This window comes from Chrysemys picta, chromosome 3, assembly GCF_011386835.1.
Source record: "Chrysemys picta bellii isolate R12L10 chromosome 3, ASM1138683v2, whole genome shotgun sequence".
In the NCBI taxonomy this organism is placed as follows: Eukaryota; Metazoa; Chordata; order Testudines; family Emydidae; genus Chrysemys; species Chrysemys picta.
In genome coordinates, this window is record NC_088793.1 from 47536042 (window position 1) to 47542678 (window position 6637).

Consider the following 6637-nt stretch of genomic DNA (forward strand, 5'->3'; position numbering starts at 1 on the left):
CCAACCACCCCTCTGAGATTAGGAGATCTCATCAGGAGTTTTTCTATTCACCTACATGGCACAGAGAGGTTAAGTGACCGTGTAGGCAAGGGTATTAGCATCTTCACTAGGACTGGGATAGCTCAGTGGTTTGAGCATTGACCTGCTAAACCCAGGGTTGTGAGCTCAATCCATGAGGGGGCCATGTAGGGATCTGGGGCAAAAATCTGTCTGGGGATTGGTCCTGCTTTGAGTAAGGGATTGGACTAGATGACCTCCTGAGGTTCCTTTGAACCCTGATATTCTATGACTGGCATTCAGGAACTTCTACCTCCCAGGTCTGTGCTCAGCCTGCATCTCTCTCTCAGGGAAAATCCTGTCTCATATAAACTACTGTGTCTCCCGTGGCAGCAGAACTGGTTTCATTCTCTTGTTTCATGTTGCAGTGGATGGGCCAGGATTCCAGGGGTACCTCAGCTCTGAGGCAGAGGATCCTGGAGCTTGCCATTCTTCCCTCCCCCACCCCCTGAAGAAGGTGCAGAAAGGCCATGAAGCTTTGTCATACTTCTCTCTTCCCTGGCCTTTTATTTGTTTATTCCCCTCACGGTTTCACATCTGAATTTAGATTCTAAGCTCTTCAGACAGGGACCATATCTTTTAATTACTGCAGAAAGCAGCTTCTGGGTGCTATAATTGTAATAGCACAAGGGAATGACTTGAAGTTTAAGTCTTAACTCTGAATTACATTGAATTATTGATTGGAAGCCTGATCCTTGACTACATCTGTGTATTCTTTTTGGGGGTACAGTGCATGGATTGCAGTGTTAATCACAATCCACTCCATGGAAGGAAGGAAGATAGATCTCACAATTTCAAGGTGCAACACTACAGCTGTAGACTCTGAAATTCAGTCAACAGTTGCTGCACCTCCCCATCTTTTTCACCTCCCCAACTTACAACAGTTGTTGAAGTAGGATTTGTCTATTGCATTATATACAATAATTGGGTAGGTATGAATATGACACTATATTTCCATGAGAATATCAGCTATTCTAATTCATTTTCAAGGAGCAATTAGTTATAGCATTCACTTTTAACAAACATCGCAAATTGAAACCATATGCCTATATATTTTATTACTATTCATGTTTATACAGTACCACAGGTGAACATATTTTACAGATATATGTGAAGACAAGATCCTTGCCTTTATAGTCTAATTCAGAGACAAACACTTCAGGAAGAAATCAAGCACAAAAAGGGATACAGGAGTAGATATCAAAAATTAAACAAAAAGAAGACGTAGAGAGCCCAGTCCTGCGCCACTGAAATCCAAGCTATTGACTTCAATAGACATAGGATCAGACCCATAATGCAATGAATACTCACCAGCTATGGAGAACGCTGTTTTTCTGATAAAAAAAATCTTCTGCAAGGACATCCTTCCCAACCTTTTCCAGATTTTCACTGTCCAACTTTTGGATATTTATCCCTGGAGATGGTAATAGTGCTGGTTTTCAGAAGCATTGAGCACCCTCCTCGTCAGTTAAAGTCAATGGCAGCTACACTGAAAAAAGTCAGACTCCATCTGTGATTGTTGGTTCCCATCCATTTTGATGTAACCACAGCCAGTAGTAAAATTATTCAAGACAGCACCTTTGCTTGGCGCAAATAGTGAATCATGACAATTAAATATGGAAGAGTCAGGGGGAAAGCATTTTGTAAATGGTCTGATTTATTCATTTAAAAAAAATCCAAACATAGCATGTACATAATACCAACAAGGAATAGCAACCAAAAGGAATGAAAACCAGTCAGACAAAAAACAGCTGTCAAATGCTTTCAGATTTTGCTTGTTCTTAACTTCCCAGTGCCAATTTTTGTGTATACATATATCCTTACCACTAAGTATGTTGTGAAGGGGTTGTTTCCCTCTCCAAAATTCTAGTGCAGCATGCCTCATTTTCCTTCCTGGGTCCTATGTAATGGCAGGAGAAGACAGATGTTCCAAAACAAAGGGCTTATCTATATAGGGAAATTGACCAAAATAAGTATTCTGCAATAGCTCCATATGTGGACAGGGGTGCTGGAACTAGGGGCATTGGGGATGTGGCAGCACCGCCTGGATTGAAGTAGTAATAACAACCAAATACATGGTTTCTGCTTTCAGCACCACCACTATAAAAATGTTCCAATGCTCCTGTGTGTGGACTCTCTTATTCCATGGGGAGTTATTCTGGGAAAGCTATTGCAATTTAAATCCATTCCTTCATTTATTTTGGACTAAATGCAGACATGTGCAAACTCTTCCCTCCTGAGGTGTGGTGTAATAAAATCTCATTAACACACACAATATATATCCCCTCCCACCTGTACCTTCTCAGGGTTTCTTCACTTGTTTTGTCCAAATTCTCTCTAATTCCTCTTTATTCCTGTCAGCATACTCACTAGGGTGAGAGTAACCTTTTTAATTTTGTATCAGGAGTTCAGAAGTCCTTCTCCTAAGGCACAGGGGTAAGGTTCCAGGAAGTCTTTACCCTTTCCTGAGCCTTTTCCCATTGGAGAAACTCCCAAATATTCTCTTCTCTCTCCATAGTGGAGGACAGGATCTGTCTTTTATATCCTGCTTTCTCTTTCTCAGCAGAACTTGTTGTCACTTATGGTCATATAATCTGTGAGGACAGCAAGCACAGGTAGTTGCTGAGCCTGAACCTCTCTTAAAAACCATGCCGCCCATTACCACACATACTGAAAAAGCCCACATGCACGCGATACATGGAGTAGGAGGTTAAGGCCTAAACTTTCAAAAATGACCAATAATTTTGGGTGCTTCAATTTTTCATTACTCAGCTTGAGATAACTTCTCAAAATGGGCAACCAAAAATTGAAACACCCAAAACTACTGATCACTTTTGATAACTTAGTTCTACAAAAACAACAAGGAGTCTGGTGGCACCTTAAAGACTAACAGATTTATTTGGTAACACGGCTACCTCCTGATACTTAGTTCTACAGAGATGGATTGAGCCTGTGACCAAATCCTGTTTATGTCACCCCTGAAAACAAGAGTTGCCTAGTGCATCTGGTTACAGTTGCAGTGGGGTCTACAAAAGGTAATGTGCATTGTGGTAACATAGCCAGAAATCCAAGATGATTTTGGATAGAAGGTGTTTCAGTATAAGTTTATTCCTGAAAAGGCGAAAGTGTTTTTCTCTTAGACAGCCGTACTGTGCTCCGTGCTTCACACAATTATCAAGGACTGTCTAGATCAAGAGATAAGTGCTCTTTTTTCATGTGAGTGTGTATACATATAATAAGATATATACCTCTTCTTCCCCTGCCACCCTTGGTCTGTCTCAACCATTTAGATTGTAAGCTCCTCGTGGCAAGGACAGTCTCTTACAATGTATTTGTACAGTGCCTAGCGCAATGAAGCCCTGATTGTGGTTGAGGCCTCTAGGCACTATCATAATATAAACCATAGCAATGTTATGAAAAAGGTATGGAATGGCTCGCCCATTAAGTGTGATGATCTGGTGGTCCCTTCTGGCCTTAACTTGAAGTAATCACCCAGGGAGAAATTCTCTACAGAATGATTGGGTGTAATGCAAGTAGTCACCAGGGGATAGCATGAGATTAGCAGTCCAGGCTCACCCCAGAGACCACATGGCCTCAGTGGAGGAGTGTGGAGCTAACAAGGTTTTCCACTTCCAAACGTAGTGGTTGGAGGCTGCAACATTATGTGTTTTAAGCAGTTGGCATGAGTGAGCAGACGGAGTTTCTGTGGGTCCCTGAAGAGAAGTAGATACAAAAAGATAGTTACTTCTTGGGACAGGGGCCAGAGTGGCTTATCTGGGGTTTCTACAAAAGAGGGTTGCAGATAGTTTGTTCCTGCTGCTGTTCAAGGCAACAGGGCTGATGTACATTTTTGTAAATAATACATTATGACTCCATGTCACTGATTTCTCACCTAAAGGGAAACCACCCTTCCAGGACCCAAATTTTGGCTGCCGCATAGCCAGGGGGCAACCATAATAAAAAATAATCAACAATAACACTGTATCGGTTCACTTAATACTTCTGTAGTTTAATTATCCTGTATATGTGCAGACAATACATGAATATACACTCTTTTGAATTTTGAGGTTCCTTGTATTTCTTATTAGGATGCCACTTGGACAATCTTTCACTACAAATACATTTAAAGACTGAAATCCAAGTTTTTCAGATCTCTTGCTCATCTTTCCACTTTAGGGTATTTTGAGATATGTGCACCTGACATTTCTTCTGTGCCACTGGCACGGCGTTTGGGCTGTAGCTTTTGATTATTCAAACTTCCTGTTTATTCAGCTTATTTAAAGTTTCTATCCAAGCTCTAGCTCTAGGTTGCATGCCTAAATTTAGTCTGTCGTTAAGACCTAAACATCTGAGAAATTTATGCCACTATGATCTTGGGCCTAGACCTTGCAAACACTTAAAAGCAAGCTTAACTTAAACCATTTGAGTCGTCGCACTGACAGGATTACTTGTGCTTAAAGTTAAGCACGTGTAAGCATTTGCAGGATCAGGACCGTGGTGCATGACCTGATTCCTTCCTAGCAAGACTAATACATTAAACTAGCAACTGGAATATTGCATGAGTGTCTATACATGCCAAATTGTAGTTTTTAAAAATATGATACAGCTCACCTGGGGCCCAAGAGTATAAATTTTACTTTCGCTGGTGAAAAGTCAATAGTACCACTCATGTGAGCAGGTGCTTGCCAGAGGAATAAAAGTTATACAATCTAGTCCTTGATCTTTGACTGTTCTTGTTTCTCTTATATGACTCCATTATTTAAAGGCCTTTAACAGGCTTCCTCTTTCTCTGTGTATTTAATATAATGTTTTATCCTTAGCATGTGAGGCTAAGCACTTCACGTTTTGTGTACTGTGATTTCTGTATATACACATATCATTTTCTGGTTTATGTCTAGCACAGGGATGGGCAAACTTTTTGGCCTGAGGGCCACATCTGGGTATGGAAATTGTATGGCAGGCCATGAATGCTCACGAAATTGGGGGTTGGGGTGCAGGCTCTGGCTGGGGGTGCAGGCTCTGGGGTGTGACCAGAAATGAGGAGTTCAAGGTGCGTGAGTGGGCTCTGGGCTGGGGCAGGGGCTTGGGATGCGGGGTGGGGGAGGGGATGAGGGCTCCAGCTAGAGGTGCGGGCTCTGGGGTGGGGCTGGGGATGAGGGGTTGGGGTGCAGGACAGTGCTCTGGGTTGGGACTAAAGGGTTTGGAGGGTGGGAGGGGGATCAGGGCTGGGGCAGGGGGTTGGGGTGCGGGAGGGGGTCAGGGGTGCAGGCTCTGGGCAGCATTTACCTCAAGCAGCTCCCAGAAGCAGCAGCATGTCCCCCCTCCGGCTCCTACGCCTGTCCGCAGGCACCACCTCTGCAGCTCCCATTGGCCGTGGTTCCCAGCCAATGGGCGCTGCGGGGGCAGTGCTTGGGGTGGGAACAGCGTGCGGAGCCCCTGGCTGCCCCTACATGTAGGAGCCGGAGGGGGGACATGCTGCTGCTTCCGGGAGACGAGCGGAGTGGGGCAAGCCCCTGACCCCGCTCCCCAGCTGGACCGCCAGAGCCCCGGATCCTGTTCCCCAGCAGGAGTTCGAGGGCCAGATTAAAACATCTAGAGGGCCAGATGTGGCCCCCGGGTTGTAGTTTGTCCACCCCTGGTCTAGCAGTTACATTTTTACCATTTGCTAGCCTTAAACGTCAGGCTTTTATCCATTCCCTTTTAGTGGTGGTCTTTATTTTCAAAAATATAAAAAGTTGGCTGGTTATTACAATTTTTTAAAAAGGCTTAAAACATATTGTTCTACTTACTAGGCTTGTCTCATATTGTTCTGTCATTTAATGTAGAGCACTGTGGCATGCATGAAAGGCAGTTTTCTAACACTGAAATAAAGTATTGAGGTTGGGATTTGCCTTTTTTAAAAACTTTGTAACCAAAATGAGGCTCGGTTACGCTTTTTCTTCAGGAAGGTTAATTTAAAAAATCCAAAATGTATTGAAACAAAGATAAAGGCTCACAGGAGGAGTTACTTTCTTCTAACATTGACAAAGGCTGTTTATTAGAATCAGGAAAACAGCATTACCTCTAAAGTTAGTGTGTCTCTGTACCTGTTTTACTTTAGAGCTTCTTTCTAGAAGGCTTCTTTCTGCCTTCAACCTAGCTTCTGCTACAGAAAGCACCCGCACACACACAATTACAGCCCCCAAATACCTGTGCAAAAGGAATAGTCATAGAGGACAGGGAAACTCTTATAGCTTCAGGTAACCCTGGTTGGTGCCAGAAGCTCTTCTAGCCAACATATAAAAGTGCCTCTGCATTCATACCTGCAGCATCACTACCTGATGCTATCATTACACAAGTTAAGAGTTGTGTATGCTCCAGTTTATTGCTGTAATGTACTGAATTTTGGGCAGTCATTGCTAGCTCATTAAAAACGTAAAGCTTGCTGCTTCAGTGTACTCTGTGCTAAAACAGACCACTTCAACACTTGAATGTTGCTTTTAATGTGAAATTAGCGCATGTGGATGCTTTTAGTAAAGAGTATTTGTTGTATTTTATTATATAATAAGAGATGTAATGGAAGCTGTTCAGAGAATATGCT